We start from the raw sequence: 18,112 nt of genomic DNA, 5'->3' as shown, positions 1-18,112 counted from the left end.
TGATCAGAAGGCCCATGGTGCTGCGTCACTCCATGCCTGCCCTTCTGCTGCAGCGTACCTCAACACCACAGTGTTCCTATGGCTGTGCACTGCAGAGGGGTCCCTTATTTTTTGTTTTTTAGGCACCAATAAAGTTGTCGTTACAAAGTAAAAATGGTTTGTTTAATTGTGAGTAAAGTAAAAAGACAAAAGATCTGTGAACAAAATATGTATTTAGGGTTTTACATGGCACAAAACTAGCTAGGAAGCAGCAGAGGCTGCACATGCCATTGAGGGTAACATGTGAGGTAAGGAGAGGGATTAGCCATGTTATGGCATGGACGTGAGTTGTGTTGAGGGAATGCTAGAAGCCTAGACGGCATCAAGTTATTGGGCCTCATTAAGACCCTGGCGGAACGGGTTAAACGGCGCCGTAAAAGGTGACGGCGCCATTCAACCCGTTCCGCCACATTACGAGGTCCCCTCACGGTACACTTTAAGCACGCCTAGGAAAACCAGGCGTGCTTACGGGGTCCCGCGAGGGGAAGAGGGAGCAAACAACGGGCCATCTCGTTATGGCCCGTTGTTTGCTCCCTCTCCCATTCCCATTCAGCCCTATGGGGGCTGAAATGGGAATGGGGAAGGACCGTGTCCAGGTCCTTGAGGGAGGAATTACCGGGCCATCCGAACTCGGAATGGCCCGGTAAGTCCTCATTCCGAGGACCCGGACACAGATGCGATTTTGGCGGCAGCCATGCCGCCAAAAGCGGCATGGCTACCGGCCAAACTCGTAATGAGGGCCTTTGACTTAAGAGTAAGGCCTTGAGTTCCTTCCTGAATTTCAAGAATGTTAGCATGCTCCAGATTGCCACCAGGATAATGCTCCAGTAGGCAGCGGCGTAGCAATACAAGTCCTCCTTCCTGATTTTTCCTTGCACTCCAGTTCCCGCTTGAGCCTAGCAATCACCTGGCTCCTAGCATCTGTGCTACAGAGTTTTGCAGTTAAATAGGTAGGTGTGCGAACAGGGGTTGCCTTTGTGAGAAGACCATGCATTCAGGTGGCCAGGGAAGGGCCATCGCTTTTGGATCCCAACCCTGGGGGTGGACAACTGAGGGACGATCACCTGAGTAGAGGGTGATAGGGGATTGGGAGGAGGACACCCGAGGGCGAGACATATTTTCCCCAGTCCTGGAAACACCCTAACCTACTTTCCCGCATCCTTCTACGGTGTTTACAATCTCACCTCATCTCCCCCTCCCCATTTCCAAAAAATATTGAGACGAGGAGGAGACAACTAAGATCAGTAAAGATTACCCATAGGAATAACATGGGGGAAGTAAGTGAAACATACCCTAGAAAGAACTCAGGTTGTCCTTCTAATGGAGTCAGGCAGTGTCAGGCACTCAATAGTAACTAATCACATCTGACTCCACTTGACTGGTTTGTCCACTAAAAAAGGTGTGGTCATACACACAGAAATGAGCGAGCTGCGGATGCAGTCTGGAGGAGCCCAGGAGCAGAGAGAAGCAGGAGCTGAAGGCTGCAGGAGGATGGCGTGCCTAGGCGCTGGCCCAGTGTGGATTAAGGGCTACAGCATGGCGAGGGAGCCGTGCCTCCAGGGCGTGGAGAAGCGCAGCCTGCATTCTGCCATCCAGGTTCAGGGGAGTGCTTGTTCCCTTGGGGCCTCTGCCAACCCTAAGGGTGCCTGAGGGACAGGTGATGAGATCCTGACTTCAACACCGCAGTTCCTGGAGGAATCGCCTATCAACGCGATGCTGCCCAGTGAGTTTGTGGAGAATGTGAGAGAAACCCGGGAGCGTGCGTTTGTATGAGAGTGGAGCAGGAAAAAGGCATGGACAGTAAAAGCAGCATGAAATTGAAAGAAAAGGAAAGTGTAAAAGCTGAAAGCAAGAGCGAAGCAGACAGTGTAAAGGCTAAAAGCACAGCTGAAAACAAGAGCAAAGCAGAAAGTGCTAAGGCTAAAAGCACAGCTAAAAGCAAAAGTGAAGCTGAATGTTAGAAAAGCAGATCGGAGCAGAAAGCGAGCAGAAGACAGACTGGAGCAAAAAGTGAGAGAAAGTGAAAGAAAAGCACAAGGGTGTGAGTGGCCCTTAACAGAAAAGAGTGGGGCACAAGAACATTCAAGGAAAGGTGCCTGGGGCACGATAAAGAGGGAAACAGAAAAGAGGGTGCAAGGTAGCATGAGAAAAGTAAAGGACAAGTGCCAGGGGCACGATAAAACAAGCAATAATAAACAGTGCAAGTGTGCATGGAAAGGAAAGAAGAAGTAAAGGGTTGCAGGAAGCATTTGAAGGGAAAAAGGTATTAAGAAATTCAGCGCCCCAATGCCCTTGGGTTTTTGTGCGCTTTATAAATGAAAAAATTAATAAATAAGAAAAGTAGAAGAAAACAAGGAGCGGGGCAAAGGATTACACAGAGGAAAAGCAAAGAGCCTGACGTTTTCGAAAGCCTCCAATTCTACCCCATGAAAGGATGGTATCTGGAAAAGAGTGTTAGTAAGGGAAAGGTACATTCTGACAAGCTGAATTTGTGTTTTTCGAATTAGAGGGGCCTACACCTGGGGAAGGGCACTCTGTGAAATGAAGAAGGAACAGTGATATATTGTGTTTGAAAGCAGGAAGAGGCCTAAGCTCAGGGAAAAGAACCCTGAAAGGTCTAACAAAGAAAGCATCCCAATAACAGGGACATTGTGTTTGAAGGTCAGAAGGGGCCTGAGATTGAGGAAGAGAACCCTTAGAGGCCCAGCCAAGTTGGAGACTTGTTAGTTTTTGTTGTACTGTTGAAAGGAGTAAAGCGTGGGGAAGGGACCCCCCGAGAAGCTTACAAAAAACTGTGTTACATTTCTTCGATGGTGTTTTGAAACTTGAATAAGCTGAAACTTGGGAAAGGGAACTCAAAGACACTGAGGATAGTTGAAATAACTAGAACGGCTCTATGGAGAGGGTCTTACGAACAGCCCTGTTGATTGAACTCATTTGTGTGACATTGACCAAACAATACCTGGTGAGAAGACCACCTGAAACCAACTTTGGTTTCCCACTTTTTGTTGAACCACTATTTTTCACTTTTTAAAAGACTTCCGATCACATTTTTATACAGAGTGAGGGCAGCCATAGGTTTATACACAGACAGACTTTTATTTTTTACTATTAGACAACGACGGTCATTAGAAACATCAGTTAAGGGAATTACCCCTCTAGAGTTAGGGCCAGTCAGGCATTACACTAAACCAGGAGCCTTAACAAAGGTTTTCAAACAAACCGTTTTGAGTCTGTGTCCCTCTTGATACCATGCCTGTCTCACACCTTATACAAAATACAGAACGTGTAACATTGGTATTACCCTGCATGCAATTTACATTTTTTTTAATGTTTTATTTATTTTTGTAAATAACAGTCTTTACACAGGCTTTTTATGCATAAATCATACATAGGCGGTATACTTTGTATGTTGTGTGCACATGACAGTGTGGCAGTGAACCCTTTGGTGGCTGTGTTTGGAATACTTTCATGTTGGACCCTGCAAGCATTGTGAGCAGCATTTCCTCAGTGTCTATTTCCTCTGGGAGTTGGAGGCATGGCCCAGACTGCAGTTCAGACTGCAGTTCACTCCTCAAAAGGTCAGACCGAGTGTGCAGCATGTGCAGCTTGCGCAGCATGCGTTGTGTGCGTTGTGTGCATTGTGTGCAGCTGACAGTTTGGCAGTGCAGTGAGTTCAGTGAGCGAGGGCTGCGGACAAAATGTGTGCTGAATAAAAGTGTATTTAAAATCAAATGACAGACTTGCTTCCCCTGACTTAATAAAAATATCAGTTTATGACTCAGACTCATTTTCAACTAATATGTCCACTCCCACTTTGCGACATCCAGACACCTTTCAGCAACGCTGAGGCACGTGAATCATGCGATGGGGGAAGACAGTGATACAAGCAAAAGTACACCTGAGGAAATAAACCAAGTCTTATGCATTTTGGTATCATTATATGAAGGACTCAAAGTTGAGTCGAAGAATCAAACAACATTGTTGGAGTTCCTTTTTTTTAAATGTAATAATATAGGTATATAAAAAAAAGATTAAAACCTTCCTCAACTTGAAACATCTAGAACCGCTGCAAGAAGCTATACAAATAATAGGGCAACAAATTGTTCATGAAAACGAAAAAGAAATGGAATGTCAGTCTGCCCAAAACCCTCCAACTGTGCCAAATAGGAAGATTACCCTCTTTGAATTTATTCAAGATGGGGAGGATAATTGAAATCCGGACAAGTGAGACTCGGGCAGACAATATAATGAAGATCTACGGAACAAGACTGACCCCATGGTAATTGCTAATTCAATTAATTCTGAAACTTTCATTATAATCGTGGCAGAAAATACCCTGTCGGCACCTTCCGCAATACAACCACCTAGAAAGTGAAACACAAAGAAAAAGAACGGGAAGACAATCATTGGAAAGTCATGCGAGTGAACTGACAAAACAAAAAGTATTCAAGTAACCTTCTGGAAAATTCAAGAAAACCCTGAAAAACCACTCCTCAGTAATATCTATCTTGAGGCCTCAACAAGCAAAGCAGCCTGTTAAATTCCAATAATGCTCGGCTAGGCTTAAGCACACTCTATCTGAAACAAATGCAGAAGTGCTGACCAGTGGGGTAAACTATATGCCTGAAACCGATATTCGGGCGACTTGGGCAAGAGAGCCCAATGGCGTAACTGGTGAAACATCCACTCAATCCTGGGGTCCCCTGCACATAACATCATGGGACCGGGGTGATAGATTTGGATCCCTAGCCGTACAGACGAAGTGGGTGCGGACCCGAGGATGTTCATTGGCCCTCTATGTAGGGCTGCCAATAGAGAGGTGAGAAATGAGTGTGAATGCCTCTTAAAACAAGCACCACATGCTGTGTTGTCAGCAGGAATCACAAGTGACACCAGCGAATTTGCTTTCACTGAATACAGCAATTACGGGAAAAGTGAAAATGCTGGGAGGAGATGGCAGATCTTATTTATTTTATTTTATTTATTTTTTACATTTGTAGAGCGCACTACAGCCCAAAGGCATTGAGGTGCTTTTTACAGGAAAGTGTACGTAGGCAGGATTACAATTAAGACAAGTGGTTCCTTGGTTACAACATATGCGCTAAGTTACAAAGTACAGTCAGGGGTGTTCATATTTGGTTACAGTAGTGTACAAAGTAAGAGCTTAGGAGTTAACAGATAGCAGTTAGGCAAATAGTCTTGTTTTGATAGCTTTGCGGAACGCTAGGTGGGAGTCAATTCCACTGACATGCGAGGGTAGGGCGTTCCAGTGGGTGGCAGCAATGGCTGGGAAGCTGGAGCCCCCTGCACGCACTCTGCCTGTTACAGGCTTGGTGATCATGTTGGTATAGGCTAGTCTGGATGGCCTTAAATTGGATCTTATAAGTTGGATCTTGCTAAAGGTCCAGTCTTCCACATCACAGGCTATCCTTTGTTACTTCTGATAGTCAATAATGAGCGCTTACGTATTATGGAAGGAGAAAGAGTGCACGCCCGAAGCGAAGTGCTTAGTTTTCTGAAAGGTGCGATGGGCAGATTTTTCTACAGCACACACAGATGCCATCTCGGAGCATAGAGTGGAAGAGTCAGGGGACCGCGAGGGGCATTCAAACATCTTTGCCCTGGAACCAGTATCACATTTGACATTTGTGGAATGTCTATTGCTGAAGTACCGGGATGTGCATTTAAACAGATCTAATATTTTAAGGCTCTTTGGCTCAGTTGCAAATCTGCATGCCATTTCCACTAATGACAGCTGTACATTAAATCGAAGGTGATTTAATCCTCCAGGAGGTTTAAGCGTTATGACAAGTGTGCTTTGATGGAAGTCTATACTGTCAGACGTCAGAGAAAAAAGGATATAGAACAAGGGATTTATACCCAGGTTTAACATCTACAGTGAGAAGTTCCATAGTAAGCAATCCCTCAGAAACTGGTAGTAAAGCCACCTTGACATACGCTCTGCCCAAAGATAGTCTTAGTGAGTAAGACTGGTCCTGGGTATGTGAGGACTTGAATGGCCCGAGGAGAGGTTATTCGAAGAAGCAGCAACTTTAGAAGAAATGCCCAAGTGTCCTTACTCATGTGGAACACAAGGGGGCACACTACATTGTTTACAGACCCAGTACTGGATGGATGTGTCATATGTCATATGGGGCGACCGTCAGGAGGTCTGTTAACAAGTGTTAAATCCAATGTAGGAACTGAAATGGTCTCTGTGAATAATTCCCAGAAGGGCTTATTGATAACTCATGTGAAATGGAGGGTTGGGGAAAAAGATGTACATATCCTCATAATTAATGTGTAATGGCACAAGGTGATTTCCCCAGTGGATGTAATGTTGAAGCATGTTAATTTGTTAGTGAATAATGACCACAGACGTTTATGTGGTTGGAAATGGCTAACCTGTTTGGAGGGAATGGGTTTGGGTATGCTAAATGCAATCGCAGAACTGGATCCTCATGCCCATTACACTTGGCACAATGGGACTGCTAGTTCCACCATTGACTATATATTTATGGATGATGATTTATTGGGATGTTGTTCACCCTTGACAATTATCAAAACTGCCAAAAGTGACCATTACTTTCTGTGAAGGCATCATGAAGTACGATACAGACAACAGACTTAAAGTTAAAACAAAGGATATTTATTAACTTAAATGTCAGGATAGTTGAAGGCCTAACTTAGGTAGCATGAGGACCGGTTTACAACGTGGTCCGTGTCACGGTTACAGACTAGCTAGGTTACAGATTGCAGTACAAGCATGCAGGTATCATATTCTTACTGAGAAGTGACCCAAATGTTCACCTTACCTCTGAATGACCAGAATGACTCTTCGGACCTGATTATCATGGGAAGTGCGTTGCAACATTTTGCTGCAAGCACAGGGAAACTAGATCCCCCATGCTGTTTTCATATTGAATTTGGGAATGTTCAGTTGGTACTTGTAGGGTGTTCTGGTGGGTCTCGAAGTCCAATGTCTGGAGAATTTGTCTGATAAGTATTGTGGGGCAGTCAGTGAAAGGCATTTGTATGTGATGACGACCGATCTCAGTTTAATTCTGTCCCGGATAGGGAGCCACTGGACTTCCTTTCTGATGGTAGAGATGTGGCCCATTTAAAAGTCTGTCTGTGTCTAAAACCTATCCTTGCCCTCACAACTACAATTAACCAATGTGTAGGGATGTCAAAGGAAATAGTGTTCAACTCAAAATTCCAAGCTTCTCACAGCTTACTTTCAACTCCCCTTACCCCAAGCGCAAAAAAAGTTCCATATTAGAGTCTCAAAGTTGACCTTTCTCCAGTTCACAACAGTTCCACAAATCCTTGGGGTTCACTTCCCCAAGTTCAATGCAACATGGTTCGAAAGAAAAGGGTCTCGGGGCTCCATCCTAAATACAGTGTTTGTATCTCCTAAAGTCTCAGGGTTCCCTTCCCCAAGACTTCATTGTAACAGTTGGTGTTTGTTTCAATCTGTTAAATTCAACTTAACTCCATGTCAACCTGACCTTCCTTTTGGTTTGCATCAACAGTTCACTCATAGTGCTCCTTCTTGGTTTATTTCACACTGTCTCTGCCTTTCGCAGTTTAGGACTCACTGGTCTAGGCGCAGTTGTCAAACCACACGGTCCACCCATCACAGGTTGCGCAACCAGGACCCCGGACTACTTAGCAAACACTCGGGGTAATTCATAGAAATCAGCGCACAAGTGGTGCAACCGGCTGGCACACAGTGTGCGCGTGCGGCAGTCTGCGCCAGCCGCGTGCGCCAACACCCATTTCAGCGCACAGCGTATTCACGGATTTCAACATCCATAACCAGCCGTGGCGCAGACTGGCGTAGCGACCCTGCAGCAGCGCCAGTTATGCACCCAACCCCTCCCCGTGCGCCATGAACAGCGCACAAATCCAGTACATGGCAAAAGGCCAGTGGACCAGCATACAGCCCCCCAACCAGGAAAATACGTGTAAAACTCCCAGCGCACGCCCCAGAATACATGTACCCCGCACGCGCCAGGTACATTGCGTAGAAAAAGCACCCCCCTGTGGCGTGGGCTGCCTCTGGGGCATGTCCAGGGCGGATGGGTGCCTGCGTGGATTTGGTGGGCGCGCAGCAAGTTTCACACGCGATAGGCCTTGTGCGAGCGGGGTGTGTGTATTTTAGGGGGTGCGCAGGAACTTCACATGCGATAGGCCTTGTGGGAGCGGGGTACGTGTATTTGTGGGGTGCGCGGGAACTTTCTCACGCGATAGGCCTTGTGGGAGCGGGGTATGTGTATTTGGGGGGTGAGCGGGAATTTTCACATGCGATAGGCCCTGTGCGAGCGGGGTACGTGTATTTGGGGGTGCGCAGGAAGTTTCACACACGATAGGCCTTGTGGGAGCGGGGTACGTGTATTTGGGGGTGCGTGGGAATTTTCTCACGCGATAGGCCTTGTGGGAGCGGGGTACGTGTATTTGGGGGGTGCGCGGGAACTTTCACATGTGATAGGCCCTGTGCGAGCGGGGTACGTGTATTTGGGGGTGTGCAGGAAGTTTCACACGCGATAGGCCCTGTGTGAGCGGGGTGCGTGTATTTGGGGGGTGCGCTGGAAGTTTCACACACGATAGGCCTTGTGGGAGCGGGGTACGTGTATTTGGGGGGTGTGTGGGAACTTTCAAACGCAATAGTTTAATTTGTTTGTTTTACTTTACATTTACTTTTGCTTTTTCTATATTTCATTTGCATTTACATTTATTTTCATAACCATTTCCTTTAAGATTGTGAATTAATGTTACAGTGTGTTGCTTTGTGTGGCTCCCGTAGGCATCCATTGTGTATTCCAGCTGGGCACATGCAGGCTTGTCCTGTGTTTGGGTTAGAAACTTGGGTTCCTGACACACACACCCCTCCTGCTTCCCCTTTTCATGGGCTCGCAAAGGGTGTGACCAAGTGACAGTAACTTACACAGAGACATTGGGCTCCCATATGTTGTGTGGGCAGTCTGTAGTCCAAACTGTGTATACATCCCTAGTGGGGATTGTTGTTCATTTCTCCACTGCATGGTGGATTTATATATGGTTTTACATCCAGGACATTTTCCTTATATGCATGTAGCCCATCTCCTTTGCAGATGCAGTTCATGTTGTATGCAGTACACTGCCACATTTGCCTACCAGCAACACTCTGCACTTGGAAGGGGTTGATGTCCTGCCTTAGTCATGCTGTGACACTTGCACTACTTTCATTTTTTACAGTCATATGTTGCCACTGTTGGATCCTGTACTGATGTTTTGTCTTGTTCATGTGTGTTGTTTTTTATTCATTACTGAGAGGAAATTGTCTCTGGCCTGTTTCCATTTGGGACAGTGCACTTTGTGACACTTGTGTCATGTGTTGTGCATTCATTTGGTTGCTTCACATTGCATGCCATGCCATGGTGTGTTGGGTAGCTGAGATGGAGAGGGGTTGGGTGACATGCCACTATTTGGAAGTGATATTTTGCAAGGGGGTAGTCCTTCATGCTGCATGAATGTGTGCCTTTTACTGACACAGCATTGGGTGTCTTTACGTAGCTAGGGATTCACACAATGTAGCACTTTCAGGTGAACAATCTCAGGGTGGTATGGTTGTGACAGTTGACTGTCCCTTTTGTCATCATCATTGATTGTCAGCTGGTATGTGCCAGACCTGTGTGCACTCCGCAGGGGTGGGATTTTAGGTGAAGTAATTTGCCTCAAGCTGGGTACGGGCTGCCTCACCACGTGCCCTTTCACCTCCCATGCACAGCGGCCGTGCATGTGGTTGGGGATGTGGGGGCACCACCATGTCCACCGCCACGCCCGCCGGGTTGCAACGTTGTGCAGGACACATGCTGCCACTATGATCCTGCACACTACTGGTGGTGCATATAGTAGCTGCGCACCAGAGCGGTCAAAGGAGCGAAAGCGTGACTTGAGCACTCCGAATGTGCGCTCCACTATGCCCCGGGTTGCAATATGGGCTGTGTTGTATCTTTCCTTGGGTGGTGTGGTGGGGTTCCGAATTAGCGTCATCATGTAGGTGCTCAGAGGGTAGGCACTGTCCCCTGGGGAGGTGATAATGGTTGTCATTAGTGGGATTTTCACATTTCTCAGTGTCTGACATGCATGCATGTGCAGAGGCATTTATACTCACCAATTAGCCATGTGTCGCCATGCCGCCCAGCTTCCAGGTTCCGGTTTAGGGGTGACATTCTGAATATGAAACTATCATGGCTGGACCATGGATAGTTGGCATATACTGGGGCGATGATTCCCTTGGCATCACATACAACCTGCACGTTGATGGAATGCCAGTGCTTACGGTTTCGATAGATGTGCTCAGTGGCCCTGGGAGGACGTAGAGCCACATGGGTGCAATCAATGGCACCTAGCACTTTGGGGAAGTGGGCCATCCCGTAAAAGTCCTGGACAACAGCCTGCCTTTCTGCAGGTGTTCTGGGCATGTATATGTGCCTGCGGACTGAGGGGCGTGCAGTCATGATGGCAACACCTGGTGTAGGCAGCATAACTGTGTGGCCTGTGAGACACCCCCAACTATGGCACTTGTCCGCTGAAATGATCCAGTAGCCAAGAAGTGCAGTACAATGAGCACCTTTTCCAAGGGGCTCAGTGCTTGGAAGCACAGGGTGGGTGATGTGAGGTCATCCTCCCACTCCCTGACCAGTTCTAGGATTATTAGTGGTGGAAACCTGTACCTCCCATACACCTGGTCATCAGGCATCGCAAAAAGGCTGGTCCTGGGTAAATAAATGCGGGGCCTGGCTATCCTCCTCCTCCTGCGGTGTCCCACGAACACTGCTGCGAGGAACGGTATATTCATCGTAGCGTATGAGCTTGTTTGTGGTTTGCGCACACTTTTTACTGCGTGGGGCCGCTTACGCCTGCTTCCTGCTGACGTACGTGTTTTCTGGATTAGCGCATCTTTTTTGGCGCACGGCTTTCTCCTGATCCATTCCATGAATACGCGTTGTTAGCGCGCGTGTGGGCGTTGCGAGCATTTACCTCATGTACTTCCCCCGTAACGGCCACATTTTCACGCGTTGTTCCCCATTCCGCATGTTACGCCCCATTTTCCACCAACTTTTCTTGTGTGCGTTACACGATGTGCACTTTCCCTGTGCACGTCGCGCACTCCGTTTAGTTACATGTGCGCCCGCGTGCGCCACCCACGGATTTGGCACACATCCCAGGTTTTACAAGCGCAGAGCATTCCATGAATCAATGAACGGCTTGCGCTCCCCTTTTCGACACACATTTATTCCATGAATTACCCTGACAGACTTCTTTGCACTTGTTCCTATGCACAAAGTCGCCTTCACTTATTGCCTTTTGTGGCTTAGCTTTATGGGTATTCTTGCAGTTTTTCGACTTCTCCTTATCAGCCTTGTGGCCCTGCCACTACGTGCCACACACCTGCCAAGCTGAGCCATGCCACACTGCATTAATTCATAAAAGCTCACTGGTTGTCTCTTTTTACACTTGACTTCAATAACTCAGTTAAATCAATGTGCACTGTTGTTGCTCATGTTTAAACGTGCTATTCAACTTGATATCTTCTTGTTTCAACGTTCAGTTTTCTTTTAGTTCAATATTCAATAAGCATTTACTTGTTCAAAGGTCAAGTTCCTCAATAAACATGTAGTTGTTCAAAGTTAGGTTTTCCTTTGGTTCAGTATTCAATATACATTTAATTGTTCATATTGTGAACCTTTATTCAGTAGCGGTTCCGCTGGAGCACTCCAGAGTTTCCACGCCTGCCCAACAGTCACCGATCTTCTGTACTTCCTATTCCATAGTCCCACGACTTCCCTTCTGGTACGAGCCTGGCTCAGGTGTTGTGTGTTTCTCTCTGCACACCGGCAGCTTCGGTGCTCTGTTTGGCACACAGGAAGCATCCCCTTGCTCCGGCTTCACAGCAGCTCCTGCTGCACTCTTTGCTAACGTCCTGGCTCCAGTGACTCCAGTGCCACCACAGCTGTCTTCGTCCACAAATCTGCTGCTCTCTCTGTGCCTCCCCTTGTCACGCTCCTTCCTCCCTCTCTGACTGAGATTGTCTACTCTTATACACCTTTAGCCCCTGGCCAGGCTGCAGGTGTGGATGGCCAATTAGTCCTGCCTGACCATAATTAAAGGGACATGCCTGACCCTGACAGCTCCTTGCAGGCATCTTCTTCGTCCCAGTACCAAGGTGGTGAAAATGTGTAATCTTCATCATTCTCAGTTGCCTCTTGTTTGACCCAGTACTGTCTAATAGCAAATGTGGGTAAATTAAGAGAGTTGTGCCTTAATAGCACATAAAGGCTGGGGGAGGGTTAGGTTGGTTTTTAATAGTGAAAGGGCAATACAGTGTCTTATCTGAGGGTCCTTATCTTTAACCACTCTCTTCCTCACCCTTTTCCTGATACCTTTAGATTGGCCATAGCCCTTGTCATATAGTTGGTCAGTGGAATTGGAATAGTAATACCCCATGACTGCCTCTGGGATAGATGGTTCCTCCTCGAATGGAAAGGCTGGATACCGTGCCTCGCCTGACAGGATCATGATCGCTGACGGGGTTGTGGTCTTGGACGTAGTGGACATCCTGGAAAATGAAGTTCCCATTGAAAAAGTCTTCTTCGTCACAGATATTGTCATCAATAGGGGCAAGAGGAACCATCTGCAGACTTCTCCTTTGTAGCCTTGTCTGGGGACTGCAATCAGAGCTTTAATGGGGTCAAGGACTTCCTATTGGAAGGAGCTCCCCTAATTTGCAGGCCGTAGACATAGATGGTGACGGTGAGCGTGTCCTTCCCAAACTGGGACCCACAGCTGCGGCAAACACAGAGGGATCCGTAGTGTGGTGTTTAGCCATCTTTTGGACCCCTTCTTCATAGGTGTCCTCAAAGGACCTCAACCTCTTTCCAGAGAGAGTTCACTCATGGTACCGGCCGGCCCTGGGTGAGGCATGATCATTCTGTGAGGCCGCGTCAGAGGCCTTCACCAACTTGAGCCATGCTGCTAACCTGCTGTAACTGTCCATTGTTGTCTTTTTTGAAAAACCACAGCAAATCTTGCATCCCTCCTCATCGTGGTCATGATTGAGGCAATAAAAGCACCTGTGGTGTTGATCTTCTTAGTCCACATTTCGCCCATATCTTGAAGAGACTGCTCTTCTCCACGGACAAGATGGAAAGTGCGAAGTAGGCCCAAGCCTGGGCCTTCCGAAGATTTCGAAGAGAAGATCCGCGATGTAGGGTGACCTTCGTTGACAAAGGGTCCCTGCTGCTGGTAGTCGACCGATGGTAGAACGATGGAACAAAATCAGTCAAAAAATATTAAACTTTATTGAAAAAATTTGAAATATTAAAAAAGCTTGCAGAGCAAGAAAGGACTCTCAACACTGAAACGTGCAGTAAAAATCTGAAGGCGGCCACCAGAGGTCGTGCTTAGGGAGATGACTGTCATTGAATAGGGGCATTATGACCCACAGGACATTAATAATTCAATAACCAAAGTGATGCACTTTATTACAATCAAAGATAAGCAGGGAATTGGAAGCTTAGTTTTCTGGAAATCAAGGTTTTGAGGAAGCATCGATACAAAGGTCTTCTTTTTGATGATTGAATGGCACAAAATAAATGATGTAAGGTAACAAATAGAGCTACACAGTTAATGGCAGCATTAGGTTTCAATATATGATTGGGCATGTTCCCCATGAAATTAGACCAGAAACCGTATTAACATGGTGATGATTTTGTTTTATTAATTTTAAGGGAGGGGTTTGTGAGGGCTCAGAAATGCTAGACAAACAAGTAGATAGAGATTTCTCACAAGTGCCATTTTATTCACTAATAGGGGTGAGACAGATGCCTTGCTTTGCCTAACCTAACAAGGATTTCCTACCTATCAAACTAAGGCTAAAGGAAAATGTCCAGAAATATCTATCCCTCACACTCATACATACAACAAAATAATACAGCAATTATTTGGCTGTTTAAAATTCATTAAAATAACATTTAAATTCAAACAAAAAATTATAAACATAGAATCTTTGTGACCAGGGTTGATTTCCCTTCCCCTGGATCAGTTCAAGATATTTCAAACCAAAGTTCAAAATCAGGAGATTTCTTTCAATAGCCAAGTTCCATTCCAAGTGTAACAAAGTCCTTTCCATTCCATATGTCTTCACTTGGCAATTTAACTGTCTTAATTCCAAAAAGGATGTCTCACTCTATACGACAAATGTTCAAGTGTCCACAACGTTCTGTTTGACAAACCAAAAAGACTTTGGGCCTCACTACGAGTTTGGAGGCAGCCATGCCCTTAATAATGGCATGGCTGCCTCCAAACTCGGGTCCGGGTCTGGGTTCCCTGAAACGGGAAATACCGGGCCATTCTGACCTTGGAGGGCCCGGTATTTCCCCATTCAGGGAACCCGGACCCGGACCATCCCCATTCCCATTTGAGCCCCCATAGGTCTCAATGGGAATGGGGAGCATGCTAACAACGGGCCCATTAATGACGGGCCCGTTGTTAGCATGCTGGCCCCCTTGCGGGACCCACTAGGGACGTCTGGCAGAGTGGGTCCCGCAAGGGGACCTCATAATAGGGCGGTATGGGGTTAACGGCTCCGGCGCCTTTACCGGCGCCGTTAACCCCTTACCACTCACCTCATAATGAGGCCCTTTGTCTTCACACACCAAATCAGCAGTTGTTATAATTATTCTTTTCTTTTTTTTTTTTATTAAAATGCCATTGGTTTATATAGTTAAACCTTATATTTATGTTTCAACAGAGAAAAGTACAAAAAATTGGTCATCAACCATTGAAGAAAAAAATATCAAATTAAATTAATGATTGTATGTCTTGCCAAAATAGTATCGTATAACAGCTGTAATCATCCTTCTGTTATTTCCTTCTAATATCAACGACCAACGTTCTTCGGGGTCCAATATCCTTGTGAATTTTAGGTATAATCGAGCTATTGTAGTACGTTTTGGTGCAAGCACAGTATATACAATAAGCAGGTGGTGTATCTATTCTATAGAGTCTGTTTTCTTGCAGAATCTACACGTCTGGTCGCAGAGGATAGTTCGATTTCGAAGCCCGTTGATTTCCTGTGTGGGTAAAATGTTCAATCTTAGTCGAAGGTATAGGTCTCTAACGCCCCGATCAGGAACCATTTTGAGGTAGGGCGGGAGTTCATTAAGCGCTCTTATGTCATTTGTGCAGTTCAGGGTTAATTTATACTGGTTTTTGATTTCTTGTGTCTTCATCCAGTCTAGTCTTGCTACCTGCAGTTTTGCTTTTTGTGGTCGGTTTAGTAGCATGTCCAGCGATATATTGTTGACGATCCTTTGTGCTTGGACAAGGTTTATCCACTTGTTCAGAGCTGCAGCGTTGATGTTTGTGGAATTATGACGTACTATGTCCCATGCTGGAATGCAATCAGTGTTCAGGATTTTCCTTAATAAGTCAAGTTGCTTCCATTTTATGATTGAGTTTAAAGACTGCAGACCTAATTCAAATCGTATACGTGCCGCAGGGACAGCATTGGGTAATGAGAGAACCTTTGCCCAAAGGATTTGTTCTATTTTGTTCCATGTGTGTTTGTGTAAATTAATCATGGTCTAATCAGCAGTTGTTTTAATTATTCTTTTCTCCGAAGGCCAATCACATTTCATCACATCATAATTCTCCTTCATAAGCAACACATTAGTCGGGATGTTTCATTCATTTAGTCAGGATGGTCATACAACAGTTCATCAATACATCATGGTGGAATTGTCACTTCTTTTCAACCACAACCTTCTGCCACATTCACAGTACTTCAAATCATCTTCTTCCTGATCCAGTCACCTGCCAGGACTAATCACTATTTGTACCTTCCCTGGTTTACTCGCCTGCCAGGATAAATACTCCTCCTACTACAACTTGTACTTTGTGGTGAGGTTTGTTATAAACTTTCCACACGTCAATCCACAATTGGGAAATTTGAACCACCAACTGCTTCTTGGATGAGTCTTTTACCCTTCAACACAATGGGCCTCATTCCGAGTCCGGCGCTAACCAATGGCGGTAGTAGCGCTTTGGTCGGCACCGGACCCGTACCGACACCGCCCTGGTGGAATGGGAAATTACCGCCCTATTCCGAGTTGACCAGGGCGGTAATTTCCCATTCCCCAGGGCTCTTCCCCATTCCCAAATGAGCCCCCATAGGACTCAATGGGAAAGGGGGCACCGTTATTGCCTAAAAAGCCACTTTGCGCCCTCGTCTCTAACGCCTGCTAAAAGCAGGCGTTAAGGACGAGGGCGCAAAGGGAACTCGGAATGTGGCGGTAACGGATTACCGGCACCGGTCTCGTTAACGGTGACCGCTATCCCTTACCGCCATACTCGGAATGAGGCCCAATGGGTTTACAACTTCTTTCACAAGTATATTGTATATATTGCCAATGATTGTCACACTGATGTGTTTGCCCCAAGCAATGCAGGTTACAGTTCTCTCCCCCTTCATCCCTTCTAAAAGGAGGGCTTTTCTCCTACAGTCTTTGATTTCTTTCTACATCACCAATTGGTTGATGATATTGTACTTTACAATTTTCTCCTATAGGGTATTTTATCCTGGGACTTTCACATTCAAATTGCCTTTGATTCACTCTCAATTTTCTCAGGTGTCTCCTTCTGACTCAGTGCTTCTGCTTTTTCGTATGTTGGGTCTTCCCTGGAGCTTCACAGCTCTGGTCAGTCTCCCACTGCTCGCGCTGCCTGTAAATGGAACTTTATGGGCTCCACACACACATTTTGGTGAACGCCACACACAGGAGCAGGATGCGGGACACAGCAGCTCTTCGATCCCTCGGGACAGCTGGCCTTATCACCGCTTCCTGCTGTGCATTCTCTGCATCTTACAAGCTTCCTGACTTCTGCCACTTTCTAGGTACCGTGTCCGGCTATCAGCGAAGCGGTGGCTCTGTCCTCTGCTTCTTCCTGCTGCACCTGAAAGGCCCTTAAATGTTTACCGGTCCCGCTCTGGTGTGGGTCATTACAACCACTAGACCGCTCACCACAGTTTGGTAACTCTGGACCCCTCTTCTGACACAAGGCCTAATAAGATTGTTATTTTGTCCTCCCTTTATTTCCCCATCCTTGTCTTGTCACGCCTAGAAACACTTGTTAACAGGCGCGTTATAAATGCCATATCATATCATAACATGCCATTAAGTCTTCAGGCATTAAGGAAACCGCATCCTCAGAAGAGGATGAACACCACTTCTCTCCTGACGGAGTCACCACATTCCCTTGACAGTCTTCTCCTCTCATGTAATCTCCCTCCTAACACCACCCCCAGGGTTAGGATCAGGTAGCGTCTGCCTTTCCCTAGCCACATGGAGGAGACTTTAGGCTGGGATCCACAAGAGTCATCATAGGTTATAATGCCTGATCTATGCTGGCACCAGTTTTTAAGCCAAAATGCTCTAACCAATGATATTTCAAAAACCTAAGTGATGTTCTTTATAACAGTAAAGGATAACGGATAAGCAGGGGCAAGGAAGCTGGATGCCCAGTTTTTCGGGATTAACACTGTAAAAACAGATATACAATGCATGTAATATTAGTGAGCGTGTTCTTAATTCCACTACTACAATAGTAAATCTATTCAATGACACTTTTTGTTGGGCTAAATACTTAAAGGTCTATGTTAGGTAGCACATGAAAAAATCAGTGAAGATGGAACTCAGAAATGCCATTAGCAAGCTGGCTTACGGACAGAACCTGGTTGATCTTCGCACCAAATCATTGTCACAATGTTTACCATATGTACCTGACTTCAGCAATATCCCTAAATAAACCAAACTAGAAGAGACTACATCTGCTTTAAATTGAATACACTACCTACCTTAGATGTTATAGGTACCTGGACCGAAATTCATGTTAGTCACAGAGTTTGTCGACTATGTCAAGCTGAACTAACAGAAACACTAACATATTTAATACTATCATGTGGGGGTACTAATGAATTAAGAACTACATTTTTCCCAGATTGTTACTCACCATACTTAAC

At 46.0% G+C, this 18,112-nt stretch overlaps 1 protein-coding gene across 1 annotated transcript in view; it reads right to left on the bottom strand.

Annotated features, from left to right (window-relative positions):
• The window catches only part of LOC138498338 (fibrocystin-L-like), an 848,238-nt gene that overhangs the window by 726,367 nt on the left and 103,759 nt on the right, over window positions 1-18,112 (bottom strand). The window lies entirely within an intron of this gene.

This window comes from Ambystoma mexicanum, chromosome 5q, assembly GCF_040938575.1.
Source record: "Ambystoma mexicanum isolate Mex_15411 chromosome 5q, UKY_AmexF1_1, whole genome shotgun sequence".
In the NCBI taxonomy this organism is placed as follows: domain Eukaryota; kingdom Metazoa; phylum Chordata; class Amphibia; order Caudata; family Ambystomatidae; genus Ambystoma; species Ambystoma mexicanum.
Note: the sequence above shows the minus strand (reverse complement) of the source record. Positions and strands in the feature narration are given on the sequence as shown.